At 44.6% G+C, this 15,260-nt stretch overlaps 1 protein-coding gene and 1 long non-coding RNA gene across 3 annotated transcripts in view; one reads left to right on the top strand and one right to left on the bottom strand.

Moving 5' to 3' along the window:
• SYN3 (synapsin III) overlaps positions 1-15,260 on the top strand; it is a 449,127-nt gene that overhangs the window by 233,795 nt on the left and 200,072 nt on the right. The window lies entirely within an intron of this gene.
• On the bottom strand, positions 7,537-11,261 carry LOC116854559. The gene is made up of 3 exons (XR_004380191.1): positions 11,113-11,261; positions 9,859-10,044; positions 7,537-7,557 (listed from the first exon to the last, which is right to left on the bottom strand). It is a non-coding gene; the product is annotated as an uncharacterized LOC116854559 (long non-coding RNA).

Below are 15,260 nucleotides of genomic sequence, written 5' to 3'. Positions count from 1 at the left end.
CACAAGCTGTGTTACCTTAGGAGAGTTAGATGTCTTCTCTGGGCTGCAGTTTTCTCATCTGTAAAATGGAAATATGACAATATCTGCCTCCTTGAGCTGTTGTAAATATGAATGAAAACCATCCGGCACATAGTAAATGATCAGATTTCATTACCCCATGGTCTTTGAGGATTTATTAAGGTAATGAGTATGTTCATTTCCTAGAGCTGCCATAACAAAATACCACAGACTGGTGTCTTTAAACACAGAAATTAGTCCTCTCACAGAAATTAGTCTTCTCACATTTCCAAGAGCCAGAAGTCCAAAATCAGTATTAGTGGGCTGGAACCAAGGTGTCTGCAAGGCTGAGCCCCCTCTGGAGACTCTAGGGGAGAATTCCTTTTTTGTCTCTTCCAGTTCTTGGTTGTTGCCAGCATTTCTTGGCGTGGGGCTGCGTCTCCCCAACCTGTTTCCATCTTCATATGGCCTTCGGGGTGGTGGGGGGGAGCAACCGTACACATGCATTCTTGCATGTGAGTGTTAATTCTCCCTCTGCCTTCCTCTAATAAAGATATGTGTAATGGCATTTAGGGCCCACCCAGATAATCTAGGATAATCTCTCTGTCTTGTGATCCTTAACTTAATCACATCTACAAAAACCCTTTTTCCCAATAAGAAAACACAAATTTCAGGGATTAGGAAGTAGGTATCTTTAGAAGACCATTTTTCAGCCTATCACATGGCCCTTTACAAAGTAGGCTGACCCTGTTCTAGAAGGATAGGGAAGCCACTCCCAGACTGGTTAGCTCCCACCCTCTGATGTGCCTTCTGGAGGCCCCGTGTCTCATTCTTCATCTGCATCTGGCCCACTCCAGGGTTCTCCATTTTGTTATACACTTCCTAGGACAGCCTATGTCTTCTTCACCCCTCCCCCTGCCCCTTGCAAAAAAATAATAATAAAACAACACCAACATCTGCAACATTTTTTGACCCTCTGATCCTACTTTTATGCCCTGCATTGTCTCCAGGGACCAAAAGAATGAGAGAGGTTCTCAGTGGACAAATTCTGTTTTTTAGTGTAGGACCCTTTCTTTACCTTATTTTGCAAGCTCAATGGCCTTTCCAGATGCCCTAGGAGAATTTTGCCCCATCCTCTCTGGGCTGAAACTGCTGTCCAGACATCCTATTCCATCCTTCCTAGCAAACAGCCACTCTTCCCAAGACAAACTGCCCCAAGCAGCAGCTTGCTAAAAATTGTACTCTGTCTCCCCTTTCAAAGTCTGATCGTGGAAACAGAGATATGTTCATTTCCAGGTGTCCTCCTTGGTTGGTAAGACAAGCACAAACATAGTGATCAATGACTATCTGCCCTGGGAAATGAATAAATCCCACACAAGCCCATGGGTTCTGCTCCATGTGGACTCTGCATCCTTTTGCACACTCCATAAGCTTGAAAATGAACAAAGGATATCATTCATCTTTTCGTGGAATATTTGAAATGGCTAATCAAGTACACCAAGTAGGGGCATCAGAGTTCTGAGGATCAGTATGACATGTGACCCTCCCCTGTGAGGAGGGTTAGACAGATGTTATCTTCAGTTCACAGAAGGGAAACTGAAGTTCAGAAAGGTCAGGTAACTGGTGTAATATCTGTGGGTGGCAGACTTGGTTCTGGAGCCCATTTCACACTTAGTATTGTTGTTTCTGCTGTCCAGGGAAGAGTCCACTGTATAACAGGAATTATGAAGGATGTCCCAGGGGTTTGCCTGACTCCGGAGTTAAAAGGCTGCTTCTGGTGTCTTCTCCATCTTTATGTGGGTGAACTTTTTCTTCCTGGTACTCAGTTTTCAGAATTTTAATATCTATGTGGGGAACAACCTCAGGAGGCCAGAACTAGTTGCACAAAATAACAATAACATTAATAATAATAATAGCCATCATTTAATTGAGCACTCACTATGTGCCAGGCACTATTCTATATACCTTACATGGATTAACTCATTTAATCCTCACTGCATTCTTATGGGTGCACTTCTTATAGCCACCTTGTAGAAGAGAAGACAGAGATACAGAACACTTAAGAACCTTGATTTGGGCCACACACGTATTAATTGGGAATATGGAGTGTTAAGAATAAGCTGGTTGCTATATTATATAGGTGGGTAAGGGAAGGTCTCTCTGATGAGGCTGACACATGAATAAAAGCAGAAAGAGAGAGTCATGTGAGTATCTAGAAGAGTTTTTAGACTAAGGGAATATCAGGTGGAAAGGCCCTGAGATGGAGATGTCCTTGGTGTGTTCAAGTAGCAACAAGTGAGCAGAGGGAGTAAGAGGGAGGGGCAGGAGGTAGGATCAGAGATAGGATAGGGGTGGGGAGGGGCAGATGGTGTAGGACCTTATAGCTCATCCTAAAGAATTTCTCTTTTGATCAGAGTGAGATGGGAAGTCATTGCAGGGCTTTAAACAGAAGAATGGCATTCACGTTAACATTTGAAAGCTCCAGGGTGCTTCTAAATTACTTTAAAATAAATAGCCTACAAACAAAATATTTTTCTTTCAATTGCCTTAGTTCACAACTTTGATGGTCACAAGGCAGCCTTCTCCTTGTTGAGCAGGTGTGTTTTCCTATAGTTCTCTTCTTCTGGCCTGTCTGACTCCATGGCCAGGTGCTGGGCCCTAGGCCCCCATCCCTTCCCCCACACTCCCTCTTGCCAAACAAACAAGATTGGTCATGGTGTTCATCTCAATCTTCATATTAGGAAGGCAAATGCCAGTTTATTGAATAGGAATGCTAGCAAGTAACCTATTGGGAAAGATGGAGGGCCACATTACTGTGAGGGCATCTGTGGTTGTTTTTCACCAGTGTGGGTCTTTTCTGATACTGTAAGGATGGGTCCAGATAGAGTATGAGTCAGTCATGGCAGGTTCAACCTCAGAAGGCAGGCCTGAAGCATCTGGTGTTCACAAGTGTTAGAGGGTTGGGGGCTAGCTCTGGATGTGAGTCTTAGGTAGAAGGGCATCTTTATATTTTAGGGCACTCCTGAACGTGATTCCCTGGACAAGGCTGTCATCGCATAAGAACATCGACCTTCTCCACCTACCTGGTGGCACAGGATGATAGGGCAGGAGTGGGTTGGTTTGGCCTTGCTTTTTTATGTGAGGTGAGCTAGGTTTATGTTTTCCCTTTCCATTTTCCCTAACTGGATGAAAAGGACATAGTCCAAATCCCTTTTGTTGGAGAATGCCAGTTTGAGGGGGAAGTGGGAAGCCAGAAATGAGAATCCTCTGAAAAGACTATGAAATACAGATTTTCATTCTTTCAAGCTTATTTGTAAATATTTATTTGAATGCTATGTATTTGTACAGGAATTTGAGCAAAAAATGTAGAGAGAGTCCAATTGATATTCTTTCCAATTCCATCCAATTCTAGTATCTAATTGGTATTCAGCCCTATAAATGTGTATTTAACCTCTGGGAAAGGGAAGGGAGAAAGGCGGGGTGAGGGAAGAAGGAAGGAAGCATCACTGCTTGCGATGAGAAAAATGGTGGGGGCAAGGGCAGAAACAGAGAGAGAAGATAGAGATGATTGCAAAAAATGCAGGAGAAAAATGGTAGTGACACTTGGTCCAGGGGGGTTGTAACAGACATGGTAGAATGTAGTCAATTCTGATTTTATTTTAAACATGTGGCTTACAGAATTTGCATATGGATTAGATGTGGGATATAAGAGAAAAATAAAAGCTAAAGGTGACACCAAGGCTTTGGGGCTGATAGAATAAAAGGAGTTGCCATTCACTGAGATGAGGAAGTCTGCATGGCAATGGGCAGAGGGGCTGGCTGCTGACATATTTCACTAGCAGTGCCTATTAGGCATCAAGTGGAGATGTTAAAGGAGAAACTGAATCTAGAGTAGAGAAAAAGGATTATCTGGGGATATAAATTTGGGAATCATCAGTATGTAGATGGTATTTGAAGTCATAAGACTGACTGAGATCACTATGGGAGACAGTGTCAATAGAAAAAAGTATAGACAACAGTGCTTCAAAATTTAGAGGTCAGGGGGCTCCTGGGGGCTCAATTGGTTGAATGTTGTCTCGGTTTCAGCTCAGGTTATGATCTCATGGGTCATGAGATCTAGCCTCACATCAGACTCCTCTCAGTGGGGAGTCTGCTTAAAGATACTCTTTCTGCCCCTCCTCCAATACATGCACACACGTGCATGCACACACACACATACACACACACACACACTCAAATAAATAAATTAAGGTACACCTGTGTGACTCAGTTAAACATCTGCCTTTGGCTCAGGTCATGATTCCAGAGTCCTGGGATGGAGCTCTGCATTGGGCTCCCTGCCCACTGGGGAGTCCACTTCTCCTCTGCCCCCACCCCTCCACTTGTGCTCTCTCTCTCTTGCTCTCTATCTCAAAATAAATAAAAATTAAAAAAAAATAAATCTTTTTAAAAAGTTAGAGGTTAAGAAAATGAGAAGGAATCAGCAAAGATGACTGAGATCAAACACTGGGTAAGAATCAAGGCAGGGTCTCAGAAGCCTAGTGAGGAAAGTGTTTCAGAGAGGTGGAGTGATCAGCTATGTCAAATTCAACTGCTTGGCAAAGTAAAATGAGAATTGAAATTTGGTCATTATATTCAGCATTGTGGAGATCACTGAAGACCTTGACCTGTGGAGTGATGGGAGTGAGTTCAGGAGAGAATGGAAAAGAGGAAGCAGAAGTATAGACTTTTTGCTGTGAGGGTGAATAGAAAAATTGTGTGGTAATTGGAGGAGAATATAGGGTCAAGAAAAGAGCTTTACTTTTAGGGAGATATTACAATAGCATGTTTGAATGACAATGGGAATGTTCTAACCATAAAAGAAAAGTTGATATGGGAGAGAGAGGAGAAACTTGTAGAGCAATGTCCTAAAATTATTAAAAGAGTGATATCTGGAGCACAAGTGAAGGGTCCCCATGGGTAGGAGCAGAATTCATCCAGAGGAACATGAGGGAAGACACAGTGTATCGTGACAGATGATGGAAGAGTAGATGTAGCGAGAGCTTTGGCAGCTTTCTTCTTGTTGCTTCTCAAGTGAAGCAAGGTCTTCATCACTGAGAATCTAGAGGGGGAGGGTATACTGAAAATGTGAGAAGAAAGGATATAATGTTAAATAGTTGCCTAACAGAACGGGAGAGTGAGTGTGCAGGGAGTATACTAGGATGATAGAGCAGTCCTGAGTCCTCAAGCTAATGGTAATGTCCCTTTCCAGACATATTCAGATGTGGTATATTTTGATTACCTTTGCAGCTGAGGGCAAAATAAGATGAAACAGAATGACATGTGTAGTAGGAAGGAAAGATCAGTTTTGAACACATGGTTGAGTGCCTTTGGATTGGATGGCCAGGAGGCAGTAGATTATATGTATGATCTGGAACTCAGGAGGTCTGGAATAAATGCAGAGTCCTCAGAAAAGAGGGAGTCATTGCAACAGAGAAAGTAAGTGTGATGTCCAAGAAAGGAAGTATAAAGAGAAGAGCATAAACTTGGGAAACACTTCCATTTTAGAGGATGGAAAGAAGAAAGGATCCATCCAAAAAAGACAGAGAAAGGAACTTAAAATTAAATGAAGCATTTTTTCCTGAAGCCTAGAAATGAGACGGTTCAATGAAAAGGAGGGAAAATCATTCAGAGAGGCTGGGGTGGCAGGGGGCTGTGGGGGGAGGAGAAAGGCTCCCAGGTTCGCTCAGAAGAAAGCTGGTAGTAGACTATATCAGAGCACTTAGTAGAAATGCAAAGAAAAGGAACTCATGAGTAAAATATAAGGGGAATGAAAGAAAAGACCCAAGAGAGCTATGTACAAATAAAAGGAGCTTTGGGAAGAGCAAAAGGAGTTACTGGAAGAGAAGAGATACTTTAATAAAGATAAAATAGAAGAAAATGTTCCTGAACTAAAGAAAGACCTGAGTCATCTGATCAAAGGGGTTCTCTGAGTCCTAGAAATATTAACAATAAAATAAATACGAAGATAAAATCGGATGATAATTCTGAGCTCCAGAGTAAAAAGAAAAACCTGAAAAGTTTCAGAGAAAGCTACTTACAAAAGAAAAAGGAGACTGGCAACATTTATCTGCAAAACTGGAATCTCAAGGGACAGTAGAACAATTTTCTCAGACTGAGAGAAATGTATATTATATAGGATTCCCTTACCCAGCCACAATGTCATTCGTATTAGAGGGGCTTTAATATGCAAATTATGGTATACTCAAAGTATACCATCCACATACTCTTTCAGAGGGAATGACTTAGGGATGTACTCCAGTGAAATGAAAAAATTCAATCAGAACAAAGATCTCAAAATGAGGGAAGACAAAACATACGTGTGTGTGTGTGTGTGTGTGTGTGTGTGTGTGTGTGTGTGTGTTTTAAAAGTCACCAGCAATTCAAGGGAATGATCCTCGGAAAGTAGTGGGAGAAGAAACTGGGTTGCATGGCATTGTAAAAGCAATAGGGAGAATACTTGTTGAAGAAGTGTGGAGATAAAATGATAAGAGAAGATTACTTAAGGGATCAAAAGAATACTTGACTTTATTTATGAAAGCAAAGCTCAGGCATGTTTGTAGGTAGAGGAAAAGGAGTTTAAGCAGGCAGAGGGAGAAGGTGTACAAACACATGAGTCCTGAGACATGGAAGGGGCTAAGTCATTGCTGATAATTTGAGAATAGGATCCCTTCATATTAGGAAGGCACATGCCTTTCAGTAGCTTGGCTTTAGGAAGGAGGGAGAAATACTGGAATGGTCAGAAGAAGGAGAGAAGGAAGAAGGGGTGGGGGAGGGGAGAGAGGTTCAGGAAACCATTTTCTACAGATACCCAAAGATCTCTCAGAATTACATGCTAGGGGAACCTGGATGGCTCAGTCAGAGGAGCATGCAACTCTTGATCTTGAGGTTGTGAGTTCAAGCCCCATGTTCGGTGCAGAGGTTACTTAAAAATAAAAAATCTTTAAAAAGAATTGCATTCATAAAGCATATATCTTAGTATAAGTTTATTTAATTCTGTAATCCAGGAGCATAACCCATTTGATGCATCATTCACCTGGTATCTATTATTATTCATAGGCACATAGCTAGAGTGACCTCTGAATGAAGGGTACAAAGGACTGATCATTGTTTGAGGAAGGATTAATTAAAGCATATCTGAAAATCATGGACTGGGCACTTGGGGAAAAACATCAAGACATTTGGTTCTCAGTGGCAGGACAAAAGTGTGGAGAGCCCCAGGGAGGCTGAGATGGGAACCCAGGACAAAACCAGATGACTTTATAAAACAGCATTGCATAAGGATGAGGCTGGCTATATGACATACTCTGCATGGCCTTATGAGCAGCAAAGATTAAAATCTTTTGTCTCATTCACTGTGGGAGCTTGAGAGTGATTCCACTTCTTAGAGCATCAGTTTCCTTATCCATAAAAGAAGAGGATAATAAGGACTTCGCAGAGTTTTTGGAATATCACATCCATTCAGCAGGTTGTTGCAGAGGGTCCACTATGTGCCAGGCATTGTTCCCAAGGCTGGGATTCCTTGGTAAAAAGAAAAAAAAAAAAATCCATATTTCTCCTTCCTGGAGTTTCCATTCTAGGTGACTGTGAGAAGGAGAGCAGTCATAGAGCCTTTGGCATGAAAAGAGCAAAAGGTGCTCAAAAGATATCACTTCCATCCTATCCCTTCCCAAAGTGATTTTCACAAAGGTTCCATCGCCCACCCACAGCCCTAGCCCATCTCCCCATGGTGGGCAGAACTGTATGGCTCTAGATACCCAATTGCTATTCCACAAAGATGAAACCTTAGCTGATATTTAGCAAAAATCCTTGAATACCAAGCTCTCCCATTCGGACAAGGAGCTAGAGGAAGAAACCTAGTGCTTGCAATCCACCCCCATACCAAGCCCCCCCATGTCCCCTCCATCGGTTTCCAGGACCTGAATTTCAAGCCCAGCTTGTAAAGGATGGCTCTCTACAGGTTCCGTCTCAGGTTTGGCTTCTTGCCTCTCCCTGACATTCTTCTCCATGGCCTGTGTTTGATGCATGAGCTCTACTCACTTGAAAACACAGGCTCACACACTCAGTATTGTGCGGTCTTTTTTTAAAAAAAACAGCCAATCTTTGTATGTGTGCAAAGGGGTGCACAGCCCCCAGCTTCCCCCCAGCTCCCCTTCCTCAAGCCCTTTTCCACTCTGCTTCCCCTGGTCAGCATGCCTGCTGTCTGTCTCCCATGTGCCCAGCTCTCCCAGGGGGCCTTCCAGCGTGTGACATGCCCCCCTTGCCTTGTGTCCCTTCTGCACTGTCACCCTCTCACTTTAGTGGGCCTGTCATTTTCTCATTGTGGTCACCACCCCAGACCCGAACTTGTCTTTCTCTTTCCTGTTTCCAATTAAACCTTGTCCTATCAGGAATCCTAGACCACACTGTCCCACAGTCTCCAGAGAGAATGAGAGCCTGCTCGCAGAGGGGGGATTCCCACTGACCAGCCTGGTGAGCTCAGCCAGAGATATTATGGGGGTGGGTTAAAAGCTGTGGAGACCCCGGGGAAGAGAGAGTGAGCAAGTCATTTGTGGTGGGTGTGGGCGGGGTGCATTTTCCTTCCTTGTCTCGTGCTTTCTTTTCACAGCTGTGGTTCCCTGGAGCCCTAACATTCCAGTTCCCAGAGCTAATTTTAGGTTCTTGGGACTGGCTTGTTCTACGTGACCCTGGCCCCCGCCTTTCCCCTTTACCCGGCATATTCATTCCCGCCCGCTGGCTCACACAAGCAGCACTCTCTTGCTGGATCTCAAATCAGTGAGTAGCAATTGTAATCCAGGTCTCCCACCAGCTCGAAGACCCTCAGGAAGCAGGAAACTGAAGAGAGGGGGCATGGAGTGGGAGTCCTGGAAGAACAAAAGAGGGTGGGGGTGGGGAGCAACTTCCTGCCTCCCAAATAAGGAGATGATGTTTATCGCCCTGGTCCTGAGCACAGGACCTTCGTAAAGCCTTTAAGAGAGAGGACCATGGAGCAGGAACACAGACTAAGACAGACAGATGGACGCCTGCCATTGCTCCACCACGACCCATCTCCATTCAGTGTTTACGCAACAGGTGAACCTGGGCCTTCCGGGGTGGCCACCTTCAGTCTCACTGGATTCTCCAATCGTGACGTAAACATTTCATTGAGTTTTTAAGTGAAAGAAACAGATGTCATCTTCGTCATGCCTCTAATTCCACAGTGGGGTAAACCAGGGCCCAGAGATAAGACAAGACTTCCTCAAGGTCAGGAGTGAGTACAAGATCATGTGAAGCCAGGACTGGGACCAGGACTTGAACCAGGTCCTCCTGCACTCCAACTCAAAGTTCTTTCAGGCACCAAGTTGCCTTCAGCTGTGGTTCTGTTCATATCCTATCATTTGAGAGCAGGTTGCCCATTCCTCTGTCTCCACCAATGGTTGGGGCAATGAGGTACCTCTCTCCCAGACTTGCTTTCTCAGCACTGCCTTGGCCTGGCTCTTAACTGAGGGTGTAATGGAAGCTCTGGGAGGTAGTGCTAACTCCCTGGGAAAAGAGCATCATCTGCTGTGGGTCCCACCTGGGGAGCTGAGAATGCTTAAGGGCAGATTCCATTTCCGAACTTGATCTTTGTCTCTGCCAATGCCCCAGGAAAGCTGATCAAGAACTGGATCTTATACACCAAATTTTAGAGGCATCAATAATCAGACCCTCAGCAGTGACTGTCTCCTTCCTTCAGATTCTGCTCCTACTGCTTGAACCTGCTTTTCTATGCCTTGTTCTTTCTCCCACTTTCAGGTGCATTTGCTTCCTTCCCCTCTGTTTCAGACCCTGGGTTTTCCTCACCTGGGCAAGTAACAGGTTCCACCTGGGACAGAACCTTCCAGTAGCCTCTTGGGGACCTCTCAGTCTCCCAGCCACTGGTGACTCCAGCCATCCTCTTGAGGAACTGGATCCCTGAGGCAGTAGCACATGACTAACAGTATGCAGATAGACTGGGTTTGCAACCCAGCCATGCCTCGGTTTCCACATCTGTAAAAGGGGAATAAGCAGTGTAGGGCTCTTGATGAAGATTCAGTGAGTTCTGTGGTATATTCAAATGTAAAGATTCATCAAGCAGTACTCTTAAGATTAGGCTCTCTGTTAACTTCCTATATATATGTTATACTTAAAAAAAGATTAAATGAGTTTATACACTTAGTTTATACATTTTACTCAGTGTGACAAATAGTAAACACTCAATAATGATAGTTGTTAAAATAGCTGCTATTATTTAACCTCAGGCCCTCTGAGGACTAATATTCATTCCTCTAATATTTAGAATAATGACATCTCTTATTTGTGCCATGCTTTCACATTTACTAAGCACTTCCTCATGCATCCTCTCACTTTCGTTTATCACAACAGCCCTTCGAGATGGCTTACTATTTTTCCCATTTTAAAGATAGGAAAGCTGAGGCTCAGAGACACAGACACTTGCTCTAGATCATGCAGCCCATAGTGGAAAACTAGGATGTACCCCCAAGTCCACGTGACTCTTGGGCAAGGACTTCCACCCCACCTCGCTCTGCCCATCAGCAGCTCTATTCTCAGATCTGTCCTGACTTCCTGCTTACAAATACCAGGTTCCTCTGACCCTGGACATCTCTGTGTCCTTCGGGAAGCAACCTACGCAAGGTCCCATGGCTTAATAAACCAAAGCTGAAATAGGACCCACGTCTCCTGAATTTCCAGTCTGGCACTATTTCCGCCACAACCTTTTATCTTGTTGGCCTGATTCCAATTTAGATGCATTAAAGACTTTTTTTTGTTTGTTTTTCCCACTGAATTAAAGGAACCAAAGCATTGCATCAAGAATTGGGATATATTATAGCATGGGTGAAGAACATATGGACATGCGGCAAGAAGGTTCCAATTCATATTCCACTGCTATAACCATAGTACCTGTCATGCAAGTCACTTGTCTTGCGCAGTAGAGTTCAGACCCCGACCCGTGCCTTCTTCAGGAAGATGGCACCCTCTGGAATCTGCGAGGTGTGGGGAACAAATGCTAAGTCTCCCATCCAAGTCCTCACTGTGGAGAGTCCTCCCTCCAGTTACCCGAATCCTTGAGGAGCCCCAAGACTCTGCTTTCAGGTCTTCCTCTTCCTCCACCCCCAACTGGACAATCTCCTGATGTAGTTATTTTAAGGAAAGTTCCACAAGGCAAAAACCTCACAGGATCACTGATGTTTGAGGGTTTGGTTCTTCCTGCCTCCTGTTGGAGATTGGTTTTGAGGTTGTTTTGCTGAATCACTGGACAAAAAGTAAATAAATAAATGAAGGAAGGAAATCTTGCTCAAAAGGAATTCTGTTGCTTCTCAAAAACAAAACAAAACAAAACAAAACAACAAAAAACCAAAGCATCTGTCATCATCAAAGGAATCTGTAGGACCTGGCCTCTCTGGGACTATACTTCATCCTAGGGATTCAGGGGCATCCCCACCAGAGAAGATCTTGCCCAGCCCCTCTCAGCCTGTTCAAAACTGGGATGCCAACCCTCAAGGGCAAGCTGGCTATGTCCCAGGGCCTCTGGGTGGCCCAACATTGCTGATGTCCCTCCTCCCCAACAAGGTAGGAGAAGAACCGGGAGTGACCTTCCTGTGGGACCTGATAACCTGTGAATGTGCTATTCTTCCTTTGGGGGTCACCACCTCTTCTGGTGACTTGGGCACACGGCTTCCACTGTCCACCCCTTATCTCTCGCTCATGTCCTATTACTTTTCTAGGCTCCTCCCACTCCCATAAAGATAAAAAGAGAGCTCTTAGTCCAACCCTATCATCTTGCTGACTTAGAGACTGGGGCCAGAAAAGCAGCAGTAGCTACCCCTCAGGCCCATAGCACCTTTGTGCAAAATAGAAGAAGAAATAGAAGACAGAGAGTCAGTGGACCCCACCACCAGAAGCTGCCAGAACCACCGTACTCTGGATGCGAGAGCTGCCTGGGCCTCCCTGTGCTCTGGTTGCTCCCCTGCTAGAAAGAAGGGGCAGGGAAATGAGAGATTGAGGGAAACTTTCAAGAAGAACCCCTGCGGCCGCCTGACCAGTTTTGAAGTCTTCTAGTCCACTATGGGTAGAATCTTCTTAAAGCACCTTACTGAGCATCTCTTGTCCTGTTTGAAATCCTTCCATTGCCTCAGTCCCAGTCCATCCTCAGTATTACTGGTGTTCAAGGCCTTCCAACCTGTTCTCCATCTTCTCTCCCAGTCTGTATACACTTAACCCTGCTTTTCTGAACCAGTGGTGGGAGCAAAGGAACCCCACTCCGTCTGTGTTCGGTGACTCCTAGGAGCTGGGTAGTGGGGCGCGTGCTGTGGTACTCTGCAGGTGACTCTGACAAGCTGCCCCACTGTGGCAGAAGGAAGGCCAGCCCTAGGAGACACTGCCTCAAGCTCACTCTGAGACCTGAAGCAAATCACTGGCGGTCTCTGAGTCCTGTTCCCTCATGTATAGGATATTGCTTCCCACCTCCTCCCAACTTGAGGAGATTTAACAGCTTGGATTAGGGAAAAATAAAGCTTCTGGTATGTAGGATGTGCTCAATCAATGTTTGCTTCTGTCCTTCACCTGAATGACAGGGTGGAGGAGTGGCATGGAGGGAGTTCACTTTCCTGAAATGTTTGGAGGGCTCAGGGATGTGCGAGGCACTGGCCCATGGTGGGCATGCGTGGGTGGGAATGTGGCTCCTCATCTCCACCTCTGTCTAGACAAGGGCCTCAGAATTGCTGAGTCTCAAGGTTGAAAGGAACCACCTTTCAACCACCTGAAAGGTCAAGTAGTCTAGTCAGAGGCTGTTTTGAAAACACACTTCTGTTAGCTTTTCCATGATCCAGAATTTCATCCCAGCTAGATCATAGCAGGATCTTGATTTTCATTGTCAACTCATTGTTGTTGAGCTCATTCTACACATCTCCAGGCTTTCCCTTAAGTGACATTAAGATGTCACTTAATCATCTCTAATCAAAGCCCTGTAGTATGACCATCATTTCACTGTGAGGGAATTGAGGCTCCAGAAAGTTAAGTAATTTTCTCAAAGCCACACAGCTGATAATTTCATTGCACAGATATTTGTTAAGCACCTAGTATGTGCCAGGTAGACCTGGAAATACAGCAGAAAGCAGTGTAACCTGGATCTTTCTAGATTCTGGATCTTTCTACCTTATCTTGCTTGTTGCCTTTTCCATCCAGATGCCACTAAATCCAGGGCTTGAATAACTTAGAAAGATATTAAGAGGTTGGGATATAATCTTTGAGTAAAACTTTAAAATGTGATCAGTAGTTCTCTATGGGGGCAGTACTGTCCCTCAGGGTGCAGTTTGGAAACTGGTGGAAAGACTTTTGGTTGTTGTCACAAGCAATGGGCACTTAGTGGAAGGGGCAGGGATGTGCATGGGACAATCCTGCAGCCCACAGGGCAGTTGACCATCCCACCAGACACCACACAGATGAAAACCCATTTATAATATCCTAGGACCTAACTCCACATTATTTTGCACACAGAGCATTTGAGCAGGGACCTGTTTTAATATATAACCACTCCCCACCAAATGCAACCACCATGTAAATTCAGGGCAGATTCCCCTTTGTGTTTTTGGAACCTTAACAAGAGTTGTTTCAACAAATCTTATCACCAGTGCCAGCCCTACTCCAGGCCTTTGAGTTGCTAATAAAAAATCCAAATCAGTCCACATTTGTAGATGTTAAGTTCATGACTATTTTATGCATAAATGCAGACATCGGACTGTTTCATTATGTCTTCTACTGTAGTCATGGGCATGTGCTTATAAGCGGAAACATGCTATTTTATTACAAATTATGTTTATCTAGTTTTTATTAGAAACTATTTCTATTTGATCTCTCTTTTATACTACATTTAGAGCACCCTATTAATTTTTTTAAATTGCGCTTATAGGTTAACCAGGAATTTCATTTCAACATAGTTTAAGGACATCACACAAAATTTGTGAAAGAAAGGAGCATGGGTGTAAGAAGGTGGGGTTGGGGCGCTGTAGTAAAAGAAGGGTAACATGGGGCGATGAGCTCTTCCTCACTCCTCCATCACTCCACTGAAGACAGTGGAAGCTGTGCTTCCAGGACTGGGAGTAGATTTGGGCATGATTACTTGGCCACAAAAGCTGTTTGTCATTAAATTAAATAACTGAATGGAAAGGGCAGAGATCGGTGTCAAAAGACATGTATTTGAATCTTGGTTCTACTAGTTCCTGAAACCTGGCAAAACCTCCCTTTGTTCCTACATGATAGAGGGAGCATCTTGAACCAGAATGAGGTGATCCTTGTGGTGTAATATTCCAAGGATCAGTCGTTGAGGGCTCTCAAGACTCTTTATGCTTCTGGAACAGTAGGTCAGTGCAGTGGGTCTGGAGGCAGGGTGATGGGAAAGTGATAAGAGCATCCTTCTGGTTTAACCTGGATATGCCACCTTTGGGAAATGCTGAAATGACATGTGGCATTTTATTTCTCTTACTTTTAGTTTTAGCCTCAGTAAAATGGGAATTAGAATGGCCTTACCTGGGGCACCTGGATGGCTTAGTCGTTAAGCATCTGCCTTCAGCTCAGGACATGATCCTAAGGTCCTGGGATTGAGCCCTGCATCAAGCCCCGAATTGGGCTCCCTGCTTAGTGGGTAGCCTGCTTCTCCCTCTCCCACTCCTCCTGCTTGTGTTCCCTCTCTCTCTGTGTCTCTCTCTGTCAAATAAAGAAATAAAATCTTAAAAAAAAAAAAAAGAAGAAAGAATGGTCTTAACTTTTGGGGGTTGTGATGGCATTTTGGGGTATAACAAATAAAGTATGCAAAGGGTGTTGGAGCTCAGTAGTTCTCTGTAAATGTGACATGTCAGTTCCCTACCTCCAACCTCCATACCTTCCTCAAACTCCCAGATCACTTCCCAACCTCTGCCCCCTTCCCTGCTCTCCTGTCCCTTCTGTCCCAGGCCAGGGCTGGGGAAGGAAGGAAGTGGAGTTGTACTGAGTCTCCACCTTGTCCTCTCATGGGAAGCAAAGGTTAGAAGTCCCCCCACACTAGGGAGTTTCCACTTCCCTCTCTGTCCAGCTGTAGGGGTCAGTGGGGAGAAAAATGACTAAGAGAGGGAGAATTTCTGGAGTCCCTCTGGCCTTGGCCCAAGACCCCACCCACTGGGAAAAGCAGAGGAAAGTAATTTCTCAGCCTGAAGATTCTGGACAAAGTCTTG

This window comes from Lontra canadensis, unplaced genomic scaffold (assembly GCF_010015895.1).
Source record: "Lontra canadensis isolate GAN:19392208 unplaced genomic scaffold, GSC_riverotter_1.0 scaffold93, whole genome shotgun sequence".
Lineage (NCBI taxonomy): Eukaryota > Metazoa > Chordata > Mammalia > Carnivora > Mustelidae > Lontra > Lontra canadensis.
This window is presented reverse-complemented; position numbering and strand designations above follow the sequence as displayed.